Source organism: Grammomys surdaster, unplaced genomic scaffold (assembly GCF_004785775.1).
Source record: "Grammomys surdaster isolate TR1022 unplaced genomic scaffold, NIH_TR_1.0 125685, whole genome shotgun sequence".
Classification (NCBI taxonomy): domain Eukaryota; kingdom Metazoa; phylum Chordata; class Mammalia; order Rodentia; family Muridae; genus Grammomys; species Grammomys surdaster.
In genome coordinates this window covers 96,026-117,645 of record NW_021620521.1, presented here as the reverse complement: position 1 = coordinate 117,645, position 21,620 = coordinate 96,026, and the positions used below count along the sequence as shown (strand labels likewise).

At 36.5% G+C, this 21,620-nt stretch overlaps 1 protein-coding gene across 1 annotated transcript in view; it reads left to right on the top strand.

Moving 5' to 3' along the window:
* Positions 1-21,620, top strand: part of LOC114639136 (metabotropic glutamate receptor 7-like) — a 432,453-nt gene that overhangs the window by 343,650 nt on the left and 67,183 nt on the right. The window lies entirely within an intron of this gene.

Sequence of the window (21,620 nt, the reverse complement as noted above, 5' to 3'; positions counted from 1 at the left end):
TATAAAGAATAGTGATACAGGATGTTTGGAAATAAAAAGAGCCAAAGTACTAAAATCCGTTGCTGTCTTTCTAAATTATCTGGGTTTTGCTCCATCTACTCAGAAATGTATCTAAAGGTAGGTATCTGTATTTAGGGTCATGAAAGAAGACCTTAGTTATTTAAACTTGTTTCTTTATAAAAGAAATGATGGAAGCAGAAAGAGGAAATGTTATTAAGTAGGTCATTGAGATTTACTAGGCCTTCTATATTTAGTACAGCTTCCTTAAAAGCAAGCATGGCACGGTGAAATAAAAAGGCACTTGGTGGCTTCATGATACCAGACTATTCATCCATGAACTTTCCTAATAATGACGTGTGTTTGAGTGTGTGTGTGTGTGTGTGTGTGTGTGTGTGTACACGCACACTTGCAAAAGTATGAAATTCTTAGCCCCTATCTGATACAACTTCAGAGGTCTCATTCATGCATGCATGCATGCATGCTTTCAAGAAAGCATGCATGCTTTCTTCTGGGTATATGCCAAGTCCTGCTTAGAAAGGGGGATACAATAATCAAGGGAAGTGCAGGGTGGGAAGGACTTGGGAGAAAGCAAAGTGAGGAGAAGAGGGGAAGAATCAGGCATGGGACGAGATGGAGTAGATGTACAGAGGGTCAGGAAATTGAACAGAGGTATGTGGCAATGGAGGGTGGGGAACTGGGGGTAATGACCAGAAAGTCCCAGATGCCAAGAAAGCAAGAGTCTCCCAGGATCTCATGGAGATGACATTAGCTGAAATCCCCCACAAAGGGGAGGGAGAACCTGTTAAACCGTATCCATAGGTTATGCATAGACCCCTAGTTGAGAAATGGGGCAACACATCCATCTCCAAAATTTTCACCCAGAATTACTCCTGTCTAAAGGAAATACGGGGATGAAAAGTAGAGCAGAGACTAAAGGAAAGGTCATCCAGAGACTGCCCCACCTGGGGATCCATATCACATGCAGACACCAAACCCAGAAATTGTGGATACGAAAAAGTGCTTGCTGACAGAAACCTGATACAGCTGTCTCCTGAGCGGCTCTACCAGATCCTGACCAATACAGATCCAGATGCTCACAACCCCATAGGACTAAGCAAAGGGACCACAATGGAGGAGTTAGAGGAAAGACTGAAGAAGCTGAAGGGACATTATCTGGCATAAGTGGAAGGGGAGGCCCTTGGTCCTGTGAAGGCTTGATATCCCAATGTAGAGGAATGCTAGGGTGGTGAGGTAGGAGTGGTTCGTTAGGTCTGGGGGGATACCCTCATAGAAGCAGGGTAAGGGGGAATGGATTGGGGGTTGCAGTCCAGAAACCAGGAAGGGAATAACATTTGAAATGTAAATAAATAAAACACCCAAGTTTAAAGAAAAAAGAAAAGAAAAAGCAGGTCTTTGGTAATGCACCTTAATGGGTGAGTCTATTTCCTACCATTGTTGGATAAGCAACATGATTCTGCATATATTCTATACCATGTGTTCTGACACACAACATGTCTCTAAGCAATACAGTTACCTATCTGTGTTTTTGTCTTTGAAAATGTGACCCAAAATTGTTTATCTAAATAGGAAGATGTTTGAATGAGTATTGCTCATCTTCTCAGATATCACAAGGCCTCAGTCAATTTTTTTTGTTTTTTGCCTTTCCACAGCTTCATTTTTCTCATCTGTTACAGAAAAATATCTGAAGCATCTTCTCTGTATCCAGTGCTAGGACAGATGGTACAGTTAGAACGGGAGAAACAAGAGGAAGCTCACTCATAAGCCATCTTTTACGACAAATTCTGTCATTATGGGTCTTTCAAGGATTCTGAAAACAAGAAACAGTAACAGATACATCTGATGCTTAAGAAAATGAGTTTGTTATGAAAGTATGGTGTCACTAGGCACTGCCATGCTGTTTTTTATAAGATGTAGGCATATGGGGATTAGAGCAAAGGTGGTAGAGATTCATCTAGAATCTAGATAGAGTTTCTCCAGGATGGTATGATAGATATGAGGTCAAGTGATTCACTTGTTAGAAAAGAAAATTTTAGGCTCCTTTCAATATCTTTGTTCAGTAACTTGTTGTATAGCCAGGAATAAGTAGGGAAAAGCATTAGAAAATCAAGATGAATTTGAATGAACAGTGGATAAGAGAAGAAAGCCACAGAGGAAGGCCAAGCAGTGGTACAGTGTACTCTAACTGAGCAGAGGAGCTAATTTCCAGAAGGTCAGACATTGAGGGAGAGCTAAGAACATGTGTCACAGTTCAGAAATCCAAAACCAGCTTAAGGTTGAGGTTGCACTTTATGAGTTGTAATTAGTGGGAAAGGAAAAAGAAAGAAGTCACTAAGGATTAATATATTGACCAGGTAGCTCCAAAGCAAATGGAAGCCACACAGAGTATGTGTTTAAGATTAGGAGGAGGGAGAGCTTCAGAGACAGCTCAGTGGTTACAATCAACTAATGCTCCTTTGGATACATATATTTGGTTTCTTGCTCCCATGTCAGGCAGCTCAAAACTGCTTGTAACTCTAAGTGCCAGGAAATAGAATTTGATATCCATGGACACTGCATTCATGTACACAGATCAACATATATGCATAATTAAAAATAAAGAAAGATGTTCTCAAGAACATTGCTTTTCTGTCCACCCAGATGCCTGGCTTAAAGCCACTCATAGTCAGATCACATACTTTACCTTCAACTGTTGTCATGTTCGTTAAAGTAATTAATAGTAGCTTGTGTGCTAAGTTAAAAAAAATCTTAGCTAAGGTACTTCAATTTTTTAATGTGGCAAAGACAGGAAAAAATGAAACCAAACCAAGTCATAGACATGGTCATTATACAGACATGCTTATAAGTATTGATGTAGGATGTTGCAATGAGATTTTCTTGAAACCTGGCTTTGAGAAAAATGAATGATCATGATGACATTTAGTGGAGATAACTCTGAGAATGTACACAAATTAAGGTAATTAATTGGTGGTAGCTTGGGTGCTAAGTCAAAAATATCTTAACTAAGGTACTTCACACAGAGACTTCACTGACAACATTTGGTGATTAATTATGAATTTGAAAGGAGGGAGGAATTCCTCAGTCCTCATATATTAGATGCCATGGCTCCAGCGACATTGTAGGTGGACTGTCAAAGACTTTTCTACTGCCTTCTTTTTTGTTTTGTTTTTGTTTGTTTGTTTGTTTGTTTGTTTTTTGAGACAGGGTTTCTCTGTGGAGCCCTGGCTGTCCTGGAACTCACTCTGTAGACCAGGCTGGCCTCAAACTCAGAAATTCACCTACCTCTGCCTCCCAAGTGCTGGGATTAAAGGTGTGCGCCACCACCGCCCAGCCTCCTACTGCCTTCTTAATAAAATCTCGTGTTACATTTAGTATTCAGGAAAGACTTGAGGTATCTCTGAGACACTTGTTACTCTTAATGTGATAAAATCTTTAGAGTACAGGGATATGGAAGTATAAGACCAGGTGTTCCTGAAAGAATGTGTTTTAAGGCCCGAGTCAAGAAGAGAAATGCCACCAGCAGCACAGATGGGGATAATGGAAGTTTTATTCTAATTTAAGATCTTGCTCACTCCATAAATACAGTGTTCAAGAAATGTTGAATAAAAGGAAATATCTGACTATCTCCCCCTCCAAGCTGAATTTAAGGGCAACAGTCACTCTTGGAAGCCTACTGTGGCCTCTCGTTAGAAACCCCAGGTGTGTAATTAAACAAGCAGGATAATAAAGCAATGGAGACAGTTGTCTATATATGTGAATTGGCCAGGTGAAAGGGATCTTCTCTTTCTCTCTCTCTCGCTCTCTCGCTCTCTCGCTCGCTCTTGCTCTCTTGCTCACCCTCTCTTTCATTTGACTAAAATGTCCTCCATTTTGATATGGTTATGTCTGATTTAACCAAGTCTTCAAAATGCCAAATAGAGAAAGACAACTTCTCTATGACCCCTGATAGGGTGCGGCAAGGTACACAGTGATAGACAGACATTGAGAAATGCTAAGTAATTGGCAAAATTTGTGGGCATTGCTATCAGAATTTCAAATCAGATTCTTTTTAATTAAAGTCAACAAATATGTACTTGTAATAAGCACACTGCATGGTTCTGATGCAAACCAAATGAGAACTAGACATCAAGGAAGCTGGATTTGGTATTGTCTTCTCCAGAGTTCCCAAGTAAGAATATCATTGTTATGAGACTCCAAAACAAAAGCTGTGTGCTGAATCTTACCAGCTACAAAGCAAAGGGACTACCTGTTAAGTGTCTTTAGATAGAATACATTTGGGAGACTGAAATTCATATGCGTACTTTAAAAAAGAATTCTCAGCATTCAAAATTAGCTTTCTCTATTCTCAGAAAGAAAGAAAAAAAATCAGTACTCCAAAGGAATAATTCTTCCTTGTGGATGTCAACAAGGGATAGCTATAAAAGGCAAAGAACTTAATTTTTCACTTCAGACATCTCTTCGGATTTAATAGCACAGATTATTAATGAGGAATGCAAGGGAGCCAGCTCCTTCCTGACCCTTCTACACTATTGGACACTAAGGGTGTCTACTAAAATTACCCCCTTTTTACTTTTCTTTTTTTTCTGTTTTTTTTTCTCTTTTTTGTTTGTTTGTTTGTTTTTGTTTTTTTTGAGACAGGGTTTCTCTGTGTACTCCTGGCTGTCCTGGAACTCACTCTGTAGACCAGGCTGGTCTCGAACTCAGAAATCCGCCTGCCTCTGCCTCCCAAGTGCTGGAATTAAAGGCGTGTGCCACCACCGCCGGGCTCTTTTTTGCCTTTTAAATCTCCTACTTCATCTTCATATTCTGTGGTCTTTTTAGCTCCATGTGCAGCCACACATGAAAGAGAGATGGGGTGCTTTTCCAGTTAACTAGTGCATAGCCCTTTTAATTTTTAATTTTTATTTATATAGATATGTATATATCACATGAATACAGATGCTTATAGAGGCCAAAAGAGGGTATCATTCCTTGAAACTGTAGTTATAAGCAATCTGTCAGCTTTCACAATGTGGGTGCTGGGAACTGAACTTGGCTCCTCTACAAGAACAACAAGTACCCTTACCACTTCATCACTGAGCCATCTTTCCAGCCCACTAAGCATTTCTAATATTAGATAAAGTGTTACAGATGTACATAGATCTCCTAGCATTGACCCTCAGCCTGGACAAAACTCTCAAATCTCCAGTGCAGCTTTCAGGTTTACTCAATTCATGTAGAATCGAGCCACTCCTTCCACGAATTGCATAGTTTCTCAACATCTTTTCTGCTTCCGTTGTTTCCACGGGTCTTCATCAGTGTTTTCTTTCTTAGGTAATAAAATTTAGATCATCTTCAACATTCTTGTTCTTTTTCTGTTTAATGGTACAGAAAAGGATGTATCTGACTGGTGTATAATATTCATATCCCCAATTTACTTTCACTGTCTCCTCTTCCTTCAACCCTCCCAACCTTTCCCCTCCTACTCCCTTTCTTCCCACTCTCCCTTTACTCTGCCATAGCAATCTGACTTCCTTTCTTCCTCTCTCTTCCGCCACTTGTGCAATCATTCTATAATCATTCTTTCTATATTCACCCATCTGTCCACCTAATAAATATTTTAGTGCTATGAGTCAGGCAATTGACAGTTTTGAATGACAATGATAAGCAAAACCAAAATAGAAACAGCTCTGCTTCTTCAGAACTTCAAAGATTAATGGAGTGATCACACAAGTATGTAGTTGTAAATTTTGGTGAGAAAGTAATGCCCGGAGTACTCTGGAATGCTGGTCTTATAATAAGATGAAAAGAAATGACTTTGGTGTCTAGCAAAAGAAACAGAACTCTAATTTGATAATGTTTCAGATATAACCAAAACTGAAATCAGAGAGATTCGGCTACCACTTCAATGTTAGTGTCTAGAAATGAGTAAGAACTAAAGTACAAAATCAGCCTCTACAGCCCTTGTCCTTTACACATAGCCAATTGCTCAGATTTGCCAGGCAAGGAAATAGATTTAGTTATACAAAATGTACATACTGAGAAAACATATATTGTAGACCGATTAGATTCACTGAAGAAAATACTTGTATTCATGTCGTCAAATTAGGTATGGCTAGAGAAGACAGTGTCTCTTGAGGACAGGTAATGTAGGGGAAAGATGAATTCTCTATCAGATAAATATCAGAGAAAAGCAAGTATGCCTGTGTAAGTTACCTATACATACTAGAGCAGTGGAAACTCAGCTTATAGCATCTGTCAGAGCCTGACATACAGTAAGCATGAGATATATAGAGTATTGTTTACCATTGAAGTAACTGTTTTTAGTGTACTGCCAGACACAACATAGCCTCTTGGGTGGCAATGGTTATTAGATGAACATATGAATAATAAAACCATAGCTTAAAGTTTAGAATGGCTTGCTTTCATTCTCTCAACATTATCAAATTAGAGTTCTGTTTCTTTTGCTAGACACCAAAGTCGTTTCTCTTATTATGAGGTTGGGCTTCAGAAAGACTTAAAGGGCTCACTTTAAAAAAAATGATCAAACCCTATTTAACCTCCTCTATATGACAACAATAATTTTCAAAGTATTTTGAATTAAGAGGTTAATCAGGTAATTTAATAAATTAACACCAAGACTAATAGTAAATGGCTCAAAAAGAAAGAACAGACTTGGGTGCATTAAAACATCATATTGCAAAAAATATGACCATATATGTTTAAAATTTCTCCCAAAAATGATTTCTTGTAGGTCTGATTTAGAAACTTTAGGACAAGACCCAATAATACAACATTGTTGATGCTGCAAAATTGCTTCATACAGTTAAAAGACTAGATATCTTCATATTCTAAGTCATGTTTTTGTCTTGATTCTGGCATTTACATTATGACTTGTGGGAAATTATATAGCTTGCCTGAGGCTGTGTTTGTTCATAAGTCAAGAGTGAAACTGAAAATGATTGCCTTTCATCATCAATTGAGTCACTCATGACTATTAAGAAAGAACTATGCACAAAGTGACATAGGAGGCATCCTTACTAGACAGTTTCCAAGTGAGTAATAACTTAAAAACTAGACATTCTATCTTCCTGTTAACAGTGTCTCACTTTTAGAAATTGGAAAAAAATACAAGTTTCCAATCAAGGGAATGCTTGATGTCATTTGGGGATTCCCCATCCAGCTGTCTCTCTTTGGAAAAGTCTTGCTTGCAAAGAAAGCTCATGCCAGAACACAGAGTAGGAATTGTCAAATATTCATCATTTAAGCAAAGAGATGTTATTTCCTTGGTCTCTATGGGAAGGATTTGACATTTTTAGATTCTTTTTAACATAATGAAGTAAATTTATTCTCATCCTGGTCCTCTTTTTACTTTTGAAAATGCCTTTGGAAGCTATCTCCTTCTGCTGTGCCTGTCTCTTCACTAGAAATGTGAAGGACTGAACAGGTGGTTTCATGACTGTGGTCTCTGAATTTAGTGCTATATAGGAAAGGAAAAGAATGTGAATTTTCCACAGAAAAGACATTTTGCATGATTACCATATGTGGGTATGGATATAGATCTGTAAACACTAACTAAATTCCTTGGTAATTTGTGGAAAGATAAAATGATAAAAAGAAGATATATGGATGTGTTTGTGTGTGTGGACTTTTAGAGAATGGATATCTTACTATAATTTACAATTTTTATATCTCTAAAATAAACTAAATTCTTACTCAAGTGGTACTTGAATAGTCATATTTAGTTGTATTGTAGAGATTTCTTGGTTGTAGAATTCCTGTCATGTCTGGAAGACTATATTTGGCAACAGGTGTTCTGGTTGTTTGATTGTTATAATCTTTCCAGCCCCTCTTTTTCAATGTTTCATGAACCATAATTGTAAGGATTGTGTTATAAATATACCAGATAATGTTGGGATTTCACCTTTACTTCTCTACATTTGACCAGTAGTGGGACTCTGCATTAGAAAAGAGGTGGGATTTTTTTCATAAATCCTATAGAAAAGACCTCTATTGAGGCTATATGGTCAGACTCGGGTTATAGAGACACCAATATATCATTTGACCAATAGGTTTATAGCTCTAGTTACACACAGTTGCCATTCTGATGTGTATGGCAGAACCATCACAAGGCATGATTACTAAATGAAGAGGTGCAAGCAGCTGATGGCTGATAAATTGAGAATACTGCTCTATGTTTTGGTCTCCTGAAGATTTTTCCAATTCTAAGTGGTCAATCCTAAATACACATACATAAGAGTAATAATAAATGTTCTCAGCAGATCTGTGTGTGTGTGTGTGTGTGTGTGTGTGTGTGTGTGTGTGTGTAACATAGAAGTTGTAAGTTTAAGAGGGAGCAGAGGAACATGGGAAGCAATATAGAAGGGAGAAGGAAGAGAGCAGGGTGGAAATGATGTAAATACAGTACTCATGTATGAAATTCTCAAATTATGTAAATAGAATATTCTATGTAGTACATATTAAGACTTGTACTGGGATTGCTTATTATTCTTTCGCCATAAAGTAAAGAATTGAAATTATCATAGAGGACTTGAAATTACCTCACTCATTTTGTGATCATATTTTTAAACACAGAGGGCACTATTACTAATACACCCTTTTCTGGAAATACTCCAAATAAGTTGGTGTCTCTTTTACTTGCCTACTTCTATACACACTTCTTGTGGATATAATCCACTCAATTTGTCCTATGAAGAAGAGTTTGAGAATTTCTGTGCCATCTTTTTGTTGTTGTTGTTGGTGGTGGTGGCATTGCTTTCAGTAGTAATACCCGTGACTAGAAGTGTTATCTCTTGTTAGTACTGAATATATCCACTTTATGTGTGTCTGTCCACTTACCCATGTTATACCACTTAAGAAGACCATTCTCTTCCTCCTATAGCAAGCATTAAGTGCCTGTAGATCTTCAGGGAGAGATGGGGCCTGACGAGCCCACCAAACTTCAAATCTTCACATAAAAAAGCTCTCAAACTTTAGGGTTATATGAAATACTAATAAACAGGTTTAACTTGTTTTCTATTCACGGGGATCCAGACACAAACATCTTTCTTGTGCTAAGCCAAACACTTAATATGAAAACCAGATGTATTTTAAAGAACACTCACTGTTCACGCAGAAAATGCTGTGTAGCTGGGTAGTGGCGCACTTGCTGATTGTTGGTGAAGCCTTGGATCCAACTCCAGCGCTAAATGAGAACAAAACGCCCTCAAAAACCACACAGACAACCCTACATCATCGTAAAATCAAGGGAAAAGATCTGTCCATCAGTTCATCAACTTGGGTACCAGCGATTAACCAATGTATAGGTTTGCACTCTCATCTCTCTGAAGAGTTTGGATTCTGACGTAGGTTAGAATTAATGGGGCTTTTGTGAGAGTCTGCCTTGAGATCTGGGGTAGGAGGGCTCCCAGTCGGTTGTGCTCACAGTGATTGACGCTACTCTTACAGATTCCAACTTAACAGCCGTCACTGACACCTGGATCACGACCTTCGTCTCAGGGGGCAGCCCTTCTAACTACTTAGGTTTCTTAAACATCTGGTGGCACTGGGTCTTATGCTTCATTTTCTCCTTGAAGGTTAAGAACTGTAGCCGGCACTTGGAGCACTGGTGGCCACTACGTTCCCAGTGGTCCTTGTAATGGCACATGTACGGCATTTCAGTTTTGAAGATCTTAAGACAAAATGGACAAAGCAGGTTCTTAGTGTTTACGTGGCATTTTGTAAAATGTGTTTCGACATCAGCGAAGACAGAGGACCTGTACCTACAGACCTGGCACACATAGGGCATTTCCCCAGGCTTATGATTGTCCTTCATGTGCTGTAAAAGGACTTGGTCTGTCTCAAATGACAATTCACGGATTTTGCAGACCACAGAAGGGTCTGGTGCTGTGTGCACAGGGTCGTCGATGTGGCACTCCAGCTGGAACAGGGAAGCGAGCTGGCGGTGGCAGCACAGACAGGTGGTGTGGCTCTCAGCAATCTAGCTAAGTTTCCTAGTCCCAGAACTTGAGGAAGAAACTCTTAGCAAGAGCTTTGGCTGTCTTAGAAGTGAGCTAGCTTAAGTCCATTTTTGTGCCTCTAATACAAAGAAGTAGAGTGAGCTGAGTCTCTGGAAGCTTTCTGTTTTATATCGACAGCTATATCTATTTTTAAAGCAATGTCACTTTGTTTTGTTTACACACGAATTAAATATTTGTCAAGATTACTATTTTGTTACTCTGTGAAGTTGGTTGCTTGTTTTACCAAATAAAATTTATTTTAATGTTGCCAAAGTTAGTTATAAGAACCAGCAATTAGATGAATAAAGGATTTTGTGAAAACCTTAAAAAAAAAAAGAATATATCTGCATGAAATCCAGCTGTACCTAAATGTTTGAATATTTGTATGACAGCAGTCTTCCATTGTGGATTAGTGATCAGGCTTTTTTATACATGAAATTCTATATGATTTTTTCTCCTGTAGTTTGTTTATTCAGATCAGCTGGAGTTTTCATCGTAAGGAAACCATTCTCTTTCCTGAGGTTAGCCAGCCTATGAACAAGGATCATTCCCCTGCTTAACTATTGATGAAATTAAAGGAGAAATAAAAGAAAAAACAGAAAGACAAAACTGTATTTCTTGAGGAATGGAAGAAAATCTAAATTTGGGATTGAGATATCCATATTGAGAGAGAAGTAATACGACAATGAAGAATTAGAAATGTCCACAGGAGAATCTTCTGATATTATTCAGACAAGTTACAATTTTACGTGTAGTGATGTTCTTAATGGAGTGTATGCAGTTTGACCTAATTCTCACTCACCTGTCAAGACACAAAGTTGTTTCCCCCTTCCAGTGACCTCCCACGTGACTTCTCCAACTTTATTAAAGGAAATCCATTTTCCATTCTTGTTTAGATTCTAATTCCAGACTTCCAAAGAAAAAATTATTACTCAAACTTCAAGTCTGCAGAAAATAAAGCACTAAGGTTACTGCGCTTTTTGTATTTCACTAAAATTGTATTGCAAAAATAATATCACCAAATTAGGGAATCTCCCATAGTCCTGTAGTTCACATTTTACTGTTTTCTATAAACACATATGCTCATTACAATGTAACATGTATATTATAGATGATGGAATCCTTCAAATTTCATGAGAAAAATCCATTTAAGTTGAAAATGTTTTATAATAAAATATGTTTCATAACTATTATAATATTAATTATATCTTAAATATGTTAAAATACCAAACTAATAGATAAGTGAAAAGATGATAACAGATTGTTACATAGGTGCACACAGACCTATCTGTATGCATATATATGCATATTTAAAATAAAACAAAGTTTATATTTTATGACCTTAATTTTCTTTATGACTTAAAATAATAGAGTTATTTTCCATATCCTTGTTATTCAACAGTTTTTATTTCTTTTGTTGATTTTACATCATTATATTAGCCCAGTTTTGGTAAATAGCAAAGTTTCACCCTATTTTGTATTTACATTAACTAGAATATAATTGATAGTGACTGACAATTCTAAAGCAAAATATCTAGACTCTCAAATTAATTTCTTAGTTCAACTTCCTAGAAGTGCAACTGTAATTGAAATATATGGTTGGGCCTGGCTTTGTGAGGGTATCTATTTTTTTCATTAATCTTTTTGGTAGCCAGTTAGCTGTTCCTTCTGTGGTATTGGACAGGCATATCAGTCCTCGGCTCCATAAGGGAACTGGGTCTGGGCCATTCCCTTTATGGGTAAGAGGGTCCTTCCCCATATCTGTGGCAAAGTTTTGTTGGTCTTGGTGGTGACCGAGGTCACCAACATAAACAGTCGACCCCTAGACTTCCACACCCTCCAGAAAGGTTCCTGGTATGCCTGGCTTTGCCCTCGTTTCTCTCGCTAGAGAGCTTGGCCTCTTGATCACCCCAACAAAAATTGGCTTTTTCCTAAACCAAGGGCGCCCTTGATATGGCCGCTAACATTGGGGAGCCTTCCTTTATGACAATATTACACCCCAAACTGACAAATGGTTGGTAACTTGAACATTTACAAGGGACTAGGATGGCTGTGAGTTAGCCCAATGACGGGATTATTGTAGGTCCACTTCCCAGGGGCCCACCCAATGCAGCCGAAAAGGAGTGCGTGGTGCTGGGAGTGGGTGCAGCTTACATGGCCTAAGACAGGGCTCTCACCCTCCTTTCACCCACCTCGGGGTCCCTTGAAGTTGACCATCGTCGACAGCCTAAAGCCTTCGACCATCGATGTGACTCGTCTCACATCAATGTTTTGGGGTTGTGAACTTGTCTAAGACCCCCTCATAATTAGACATCCAAATTCAAAATTCACATAGTTGGGATTGATCATAAGACACCTTCTCTAACTAAACAGAGAAAGGGGTGATGCCAGAAGCCAGGACCCTCGCCCTTACCCTCACCCCCTACCTTTCCCCACCTGCACAATGTCCCCTGAAGCTTGGCAACTGCAAGATCCTGCTTGGCAACTGCAGATAGACTCAAAGCAGTGTACCATATCTTCTGAAGAATAGCAGGGAGACCATTACTCAAGCAGTGTATCATATCTTTTGAAGAATAGCAGGTAGATCATAATTCAAGGCAGTGTACCGTATAGACCATGACATGTTTCAAGGCACAGGCCAAGAAGATTCTGTACTTTTCCACCACCTGGCCCCTCTTACCCCCTCCCCTTGTAAAACATGCTATAAAAAAGCATTTCATGTTCAAAAAATTTTAAAAAAAGAAAAGAAAAAAAAGAAATATATGCACATTTAAAGTTATTTATCACATAATTTTAAATTCCCCTGAACAGCTTTTACTGACTTAATCCTAAATAGCACAAGTGATACCTATTTGCTGAGTGTTATTTCATGTTTTCACACTGTGAATTTATTTTAATTTGCATCTTATGAAACTGTGTGCCCATATTTTATTAAATTCTGTTTTAAAATACAATGTTGTTGCTTATCTCATTTAACACACACACACACACACACACACACACACACACCACATATCCCTTCTGAATTAGAATCAAACAATAGATAAAGAATAAAGGGAAAAGTAAATTCTCTAGTAAAAATATATTATTTCCATTTACTTTACAATGTAGCAATATATCAATTCTAGGATATCTTCCAGAACATTGGAAAAGTTGATTATATATTAGGTGTTTACTGGGCATATCAAATTGTTCCTTTCCTGATTGGTAACTCTTATACCTTAGTTTTTTTAAAAAATAATTTTCATATTTATTCACAACTTTGTAATTATATAAATATGTATCTGTGAGTTGTAGAGAAATCTTGTTTTTCATAACTACCCCTGATCTATGGATATTGCACTTGTTACTTTGACCACTAAAAGAAATTAATGATATTTATTCCATTGATTAAGTTGTACTGGATCATTAGTGGCATGAGTTATGTCTTGTTTTAATCATTAAGCATTTATATAAGGTCACACTGTTTTTTTGTATTCCTTTTAGAGTCTTTACTCTTCCTTAGGTTAATTATTCCATATAGTGTGAAGAGATTTTTTTCTAGCTACTGAACTACCTACATCGGTTATCAGAATTTTTCTGCATTCATATCAGCAGTTCTTAGCCTGTGGATCACAACCTCTCTGGGAATTGAATGCCCCTTTCACAGGAATCTCATATAAGATATTTGTATAACTGATATTTATATTACAGTTCATAAGAGTAGCAAAAATATACTATGAAGTCGAAATTAAAATAATTTTATGGTAAGGGCTTACAATAGGAGAACTTGTACTAAATTAGGATCACGGCATTAGAAAGGGTGAAAAACACTGATCTAAATCATTCATATAGCATTCTGTATTTTCATTTTGATTTCCATTGCTGTTATTCATCCATATATCTATGCATTTATTTATCTCTCAAACACTGTAACTTTGAGACCTTTTCCAACTATAATACATAGAACCAATAAAGTGGCAATGTTGAATAAGTTATACTTCTTTTCATGTATTTAGGTTTTCTAAATTCTTTTACTGTCAAGCTTATAAGTACTTAATATATAGAAAAGTCACTATCTACATAAATGAATTGAGAGATACACCTAGGTATAAGAAAACTATTATTCATAGGTATCTTTTTTAAAGTCTACACAATTCCATATGGTGGTGAATCCCTTTGATTACACCAGTCAGAAGGTTGAGATAGGAGGATTATGAGCTTTCAGCTACCCTGTGATACACAAAGGGGCACTATCAAAAGCAAAACAAAACAGAAATTTGTCTTCCTGTTGGAACTGTTGAAAGAGTAAACTGTACAGAGGCTATGAAAGGGGGCTAACTAAACTCTATTGTAATGGATTAGTGAAAGGCATAATACTATGCTCATATTTGGTTTATTGTAGATACAGATGATTATGCAAGAAGAATTATAAATGCTTGTAAATGCATCACTCACATGCTTGTTTTCTTGAACTGTTAGTACCATCTAAGAGGCTCTAGTTATTACATCCAAGAATAGTTTAACGAAAGCATATCTGTAGTTACAAAATTGAAATCTGGACAAATGTTTGAACATTAAAATGATATTGGACATCTAAAAAATAAAATATCAATACCATGAGGGTTTAATTGATAAAACATAAACACCACTCGTGCTAAGTTCACTGTGACAGTATTAGGTGTTGATAATGTAGGAAGACAATTGTAAGGGCCTCTCAGTTGACTTTGCAATTATTTTGTAAAACAGTTCTAGAAGTTCACATCCGTTAGTTATCCAATACCCAGTGATCAGTTCTGAAAACATGTATAAAAGTAATAAATAGATGAAACACATCATATTTAAGAATATATTATAAAATGTTACATTATTAAATATAATCAAATATTATTTCATAAGCTGAACAAAGACAACAATAGATATATTAAAGTAGATAAATAAAGGCTACAAGTCTGCAATCCTACAAAAAGGAGAACAGCCAGCTAAGGAATGCTAAGAGTAAAAGAAACTGTTTTTCCCAGAGAAGACCTTACCCATTGTTTATCAAATACTAATGGTCAGCTCTGAAAACAGACATGCAGGTAACATTACATAGACTGAACAGGCTATATTTATATGATTAATATATATTTGCATAAGTAAGTAATAAAAAACAGGACATGAATATAAAAGCAAGGAAGGAGGGGAATAGATGTGGGTTGAGAGGGAGGAAAAGGAAGGGGAGAAATGAAACAGCAATGTTACAATCTTAAAATAAAAGAGATAAATTTTTAAGAGACTTGGCATTTTCAAATCACCCCTCTACTGAGGATTCCAAGCAGCAGTATAAAGCAGTGTTATTTGTTTTATTGTATATTTTTAAAATATCCTCTTTTCTGATATTCTGATGAGTTAAAGATAGATCCTACCTCAAAGAGCAAAATTAGATATGGTATGTTTTATATTTAAAGTGAAATGATTATCAATGTTCACCTCTGAGTGACCAAAGTAATAATTTTTGTAAGATATTACACATTTGCTATTCAATAAGTGGATTTTAGATTATTTTCAAGAAGTAACTTTTTGCCTATTTTGCATAATTACACCTTGTTGATTCCCCCATCAAATGATTCTACAGGGGATTTAGAATCTTTGACATTGCAAATAGCAACCTATCAAGTTCATGTGCTGATCCACTTGGTTTTTTTTTTTTAATTGGATATTTTATGTATTTACATTTCAAATGTTATCCTCTTTCCTGGTTTCCCCTTTGGAAACCCCCTATCTTATCCTCTCTTCTCCTGCTTCTATGAGGATGCTCACCGACCCACCCACTCCTACCTCCCCACCCTGTCATTCTCCCTACACTGGGGCATCAAGCCTTCCCAGGACCAAGAGGCTCTCCTTGATCCACTTATAATCACTGTTTCCTTGACCTACTCATGAGATTAACCAGATGTGCTGTGAGTAATTTAGAACGTTTACATAGTGCCTTTTGAGAACTTCATTCCAAATTCTGATTAAAAAGTTTAGCTTTTAATCAATTAACTTGCATCTTTCCCATTTGTTGAAATAGATGTTTTTCTCATACAATATACTCTGATAAAGATTGCCCCTTCCACTGCTTCCAGTGCCATTCAGAAAAGATCTATCTGTCTGCCCTGGAAGTGAAGGGGGTTATGCACTTGGAACACACCAAATCACCATCCAGTGTTTCTACCAGCAATAGGCATTTTTCCTTGAAATTCTATAAAACCAAAGAAGCTTTCTCCTCTGTTCTTCATTATGTTCAACTGCTTCCCCCATTTGTCTACTTTCCTATTCTGGAAGTTATCATGCTGTGCTATACTCCATAGACTGCTCTTAGGGGATTTGCATGACAATAAAATTCTATTTTGAGGATTTTTATTATTTTATTGAAAACATTTTCTTCAAGATCAAGTTGTACAAAGACTAAGAGTGGCATTGCTTTAATTTGTCCCATAAATAAACTTCAATTACCATTAAGTATATTTGAAGGTCATTCTGAAGGGCATTTTGATTTCATTGACTTACTTGAGGTTAAAGAATAACCAAAGCTTAGGGAAAAAAAAAACTGCTTTCAACTGCAGCATCTGACTATGCATTTATTTAAATTATTCAAATACTAATTAAAGTACTTCTGGCAATATCCACTTTCCTTAACTGTACAAGTCTTACTTTAATGCCATATTAATTATACTTTTCACTAGGTATTATTTCTTTTGTATCACCTTTGGCATATGTATTTTCATTGTGTATAAGAATCCATGGGAAATTGCAAGGGGTCTGTGGCTCTGGTAGTAATAAAATGAACAACAATATATTTATTCTAGAATAATTTAAATTCTCCTGCATTGTTGTTAAAATGATAGCAGATAGTAATGTTCTCTCCTGGAACTGACTCTACTCTGACAAGCAGACTTTATTCATGTTCATTTTCCATGTTATTTCATAGATAGACAGGTTGAGCTTATACAGAGCTAGAATTTAACTTACACTCACTTCCTTCAATACACTGTTAAATAAAGTACTCCTCCCTGTCCTTTATGGTTTTACCTGAAAAGTAAAAATAACAATTTTGTCTCATGTGGCAGTTGTTAATTTATTGAGATAAAATAAATATAAACTACTTGTTTAGAAAAGATACACAAGAACTCAAAACATGAGAGTTAATTTTTGTTTTTGTTGCAGTCAGTTTAAAGACTCAAACAGAACAGTATTAGGACCATGCATTGGGTAACACTAGAAGCAAATTATGGATGGGTTCACGACTGCTGGTAAAGAGGCATAAGGACATGTAATTGCAAGAAGAGTCATCTAACTAAGACAAATGGAGAGAGGGGAGAGGAGAGAAAAGATATGGACTTCATAATGAATGACTTCGATGATTCCAAAGTCTAAGAATGACACAAGCCTGAAATGTTGAGACATTCTGAATGTTCTTCTTCAAGACAATGAATTTTGAGGGGAGATACTCTTAAGACACACACACACACACGAGAGAGAGAGAGAGAGAGAGAGAGAGAGAGAGAGAGAGAGAGAGAGAAAAGAGAATGGGAGAAAAGAAAGAAAAGTGGCTGTTATTTCTCAGCTTTGCTTACACAACACATAGTTACTGTTTTTTGATAAACAGATGCTTATAGCATTCTGTGTTTACAGACATCATGGATCAGTAATCTCTCATCTTCTCTTTGAACTCTCTGTACTGAGGAAATTAACTACACAAACTGATTTAATTAATTGCAAAATAAATAACATTTAATATCATGCTGGAAGAGAAACAAGTAAAATGTTATAGACAAGACTTGGAAAGAGTTTAAAACCTGCAATAGAATTACCATTCTATGACCGTTACTGTTAGGTGGTTTCTATCTTAAGATGAAGAAAGGCTATAGATTGCTAGGTTCCCAATAACCTGTCCTGGGTTACTCAATACTGTGTTCTATTGTGACACACTTCCAGAGAAAATCAACTCAAATATAAAAAGTTTATTTAGACTCATTGATTTGGTCCAAGGCAGGATACACTGATGTTGGTACTGATGGCCTGGTGGGAATATCACGGGAGAAGAACATCACACTAGAAAGCATGGTAGGTAGATAGGTAGGTAGGTAGGTAGGTAGGTAGGTAGGTAGGTAGGTAGATAGGTAGGATAGAGAGAGCACACATCAGAGTAGTCATGTATAAAGAAGAGAAGTTTGTGTAAGCTTTGGCATTATAGGCTGTGATGTTTAAACCTGAGAAAATGATTCATGCAGCCCTGCTAGAAAGAACAAGTAGATTGTACAGAAGAGCAGACACATAGGAGCTACCTCCAATATCAGGCCACAAAGCACCTACTTCTACACAGGTCTCACTTTTTAAGATTGCTTTATTTTTAATTCTCTTTGTGTCTATGTACACAGTAGATACAATATTCCTCGAATTCTCATGACCTAGATTTTTGGGTCCTTTCATCGGTGCTCAAATCTGAGTGAGGCATCTGATAGAAATTTGTTTCTTTTCTTGCCAATGGCTAACATTTCTCTAAAGAGAGTGGAAGCCATGCAGAAGTTCAGGAGACTTAGATATAGATTAGAAGTTGGATATAGGCCAATGGCTTAAAGAAGCTTTGAAACAAGTTTATTTGTATAAGAATGGATCCCTTTCTCCCCAGCATAGCATTTGTGAAGTAACAATGATCTGGAAAAGCTTAAAATCTGATGTGTTAAGGCTTTTTCTTTTTTCAGACAGCATTAAGCATGCCTCAGGGAAGAAATAATGGAGTGAACCACAGTTGCAAATGTGGGTGTAATTTTGAGAAGCAGTCATTGCATTAAAAGCCTTTCAGTATATTTATGAATCTGGAGGAGGGAAGAGAATAGTGACATAGGCTGTTCCCACCTCAATTGGACTGAGACAAACAGCAGTCATACCCACCCATCCATTCCCTTACACAAAGGAGCAATGAAAAGCTACCCATACATATGCTCTGAGTTGCATCTGTGGCATGTGTGTTTGTGTGTATGTGTGTGTGTGTGTGTGTGTGTGTGTGTCTGTGTGTATGTGTGTATGCTAGTATAGAAATAAGAGACATCTATACAAGGAGAGGAGAATTCTATTTTGCATAACTATTAAAAAAGTTTCTATCATATATTCCATTCAGAAGTTTCTAGTAGTAAGCCCTGGACACTGAAGTAGGCCTTTTCTGAAATGGGATTTGAAAATGAAAATTCCTTAATTGTGGAGTATTGTCCAATAAAACAAATACAAAAATTATTTGGATAAACAATGACCAATCTAACAATTCATTGGTCATGAGAGGTAGCATGTGTCTTAGCTTGTTTTCTGTTGCTACTAGAAAATAATTTTATGAGTAGTCATGTATAAAGAAGACAAGTTTGTGTAAGCTTTGGCATTATAGGCTGTGATGTTTAAACCTGAGAAAATGATTCATGCAGCCCTGCTGGAAAGAACAAGTAGATTGTACAGAAGAACAGATACATAGCTCTTTGTTTTAAAACCAACCTACCCTCATGGTAAGGTATCCCATACCTCCAGAATGAGAATTTACACCAAAAATATCGACCAGGTCTTCCAAGGAAATGACTGTATTTAAAGATCCATCTCAAACTATCATCCCAATGACAAATAAATTTCAACTTATGATTTAGAAGGAGCAAATCACATTCAAACAATGCAGTATTTTAAATAAAAATTTTAATATAATATTGGGAAAATGATCTCAACATCTCTGACATATGAATGAATGGCATTCTCAAGTGTTTTTATCTGAAATCTTCTATAAAATTGTAATATATATATATATACATATGTGTGTGTGTTTATGTGTGTATGTATTTGTGTGCATTTACATACATGTACATATACTTTTATGTTCACACATGTATGCATGAATGTATGTTTACATGTATGTATATGTGCATATATCGTCAAATAGAAATGCTGTCTTATGAGTCAACTTTAAAGCTAAGTAAATTGGCAGGCATGAAGCTCATCATCCTAGTACTTGGTTAACATTTGCACATCCATGGAATTCCCCATCAGCATTGTAGGAAAAGACAACTGAGGGGTTCAGTTGAGTTTGTGTTTGAGTAAATGCAAATCATGCAACAGCCTTAAGGAGCATGGTAACAGCTCACATATTTATTAACTTGCTATGTGGAAGGCGCCAAATGAAGAATTTTACATACAGTGAGTTATATTTTACAACATTTCAGTAAAATAGATAAAACTTTCCATTGATATACTGATGAGAATACAAAGAAATTAAATATTTAAATAATTGTCAAATTCCTCAATTGGGGAGGAAAATCATGTGGATTAATGTAGACAATCTGCTCTGGATCTTATCCTTAATCCAGCTCTCCAGTGGCCTTTAATTTAACTGCATTTTCATGCTGTGCTTGTTAGTGATGCCTGTGTTATAAAAACCTTGTCTATCAGGGTACCAAACTGCATGATAAGGAGAAGTTAGTAGAAGACAGATAAAAAGGATATTAGGATTATTCAATGAAAGTGAGACAACTGTTTAAAAGATGCAGGTGGTTTTTTTTTGTTATTTTGTTGTTGTTGCTTTTTAAAGAAGAAGCAACATTTGAGATGCCTTTGGTGTAGTTTTTTTGCAAACAATGGGAAGGAGTGTAACAGGCAGAGGCACATCTGAGCAACTCCCGTGACATTGCTCTTCTGTGTATGTAATATGGGTGTGCTTTATAAATGCATCTATGAAAAATTTCTACATTGATCATATATATATATATATATATATATATATATATATATATTCATATTCACAGGGTTGCCTCTGGATTAAATGAAGACATAGATGAAATTTTTCAGATTTAACCAATATTCTTATGATGAGAATTAGGATATAATAAAAGCATTAGAAGACACTTTGAGGATTTTCCCACCCTTTTACCATGTTCCATGATATATGTATACTCATTTATGGACCAGATTATGTGAAGAAAACCTAGATCAAAATGGCAACACATGGTACCAAACAATGAGAGGAGACATTTTACAATTTTACAAATGGGGAAATATTTCTCCAGGTTAGATGTTTGTCATCAGTGTTTAAGTCAATCAACATCTTTTGAACTTCTAGTCACCTCTGTGAGGCAGAGGAGGAGGCACTCTTACAGTTTGCAATGGATGGCTGATCACTGTTTAGGACACAGAAACATTCAAAGCAATGTGTAGTGCTTCATAAGATTGCTTTAAACAATCCACTCACATGATGTAGCAGCTGCATTTATTGGCAGCTGGCAGTTACATGCCTGATAAGGGAAACAGCTCTTGTTATACCTAGGGATCTGTATAGAGGGACCCAGTGCTTTTAAAATCTTGTTTTCACATTTACTCCAAGTATTTCATTCTGTGAACCGCAAGATGCTTGAAAATAGAGGTACTTATTGACTATATAGAGGAATGCTTAGCTGAACTTGGAGTACAGATATATTTTTATTTTCATAATCACATGAAGAGTAACATTAAAATAGTTCTAGTGTTGAATAAATGTAAAGCTTTCACCAAATTTGGTTTTGGACTATTCCCTGAAAGGGATTTTTTTTTTTAACTTCAAAATGTGATTATATATTCTTAAAATAGAGAGCAGAA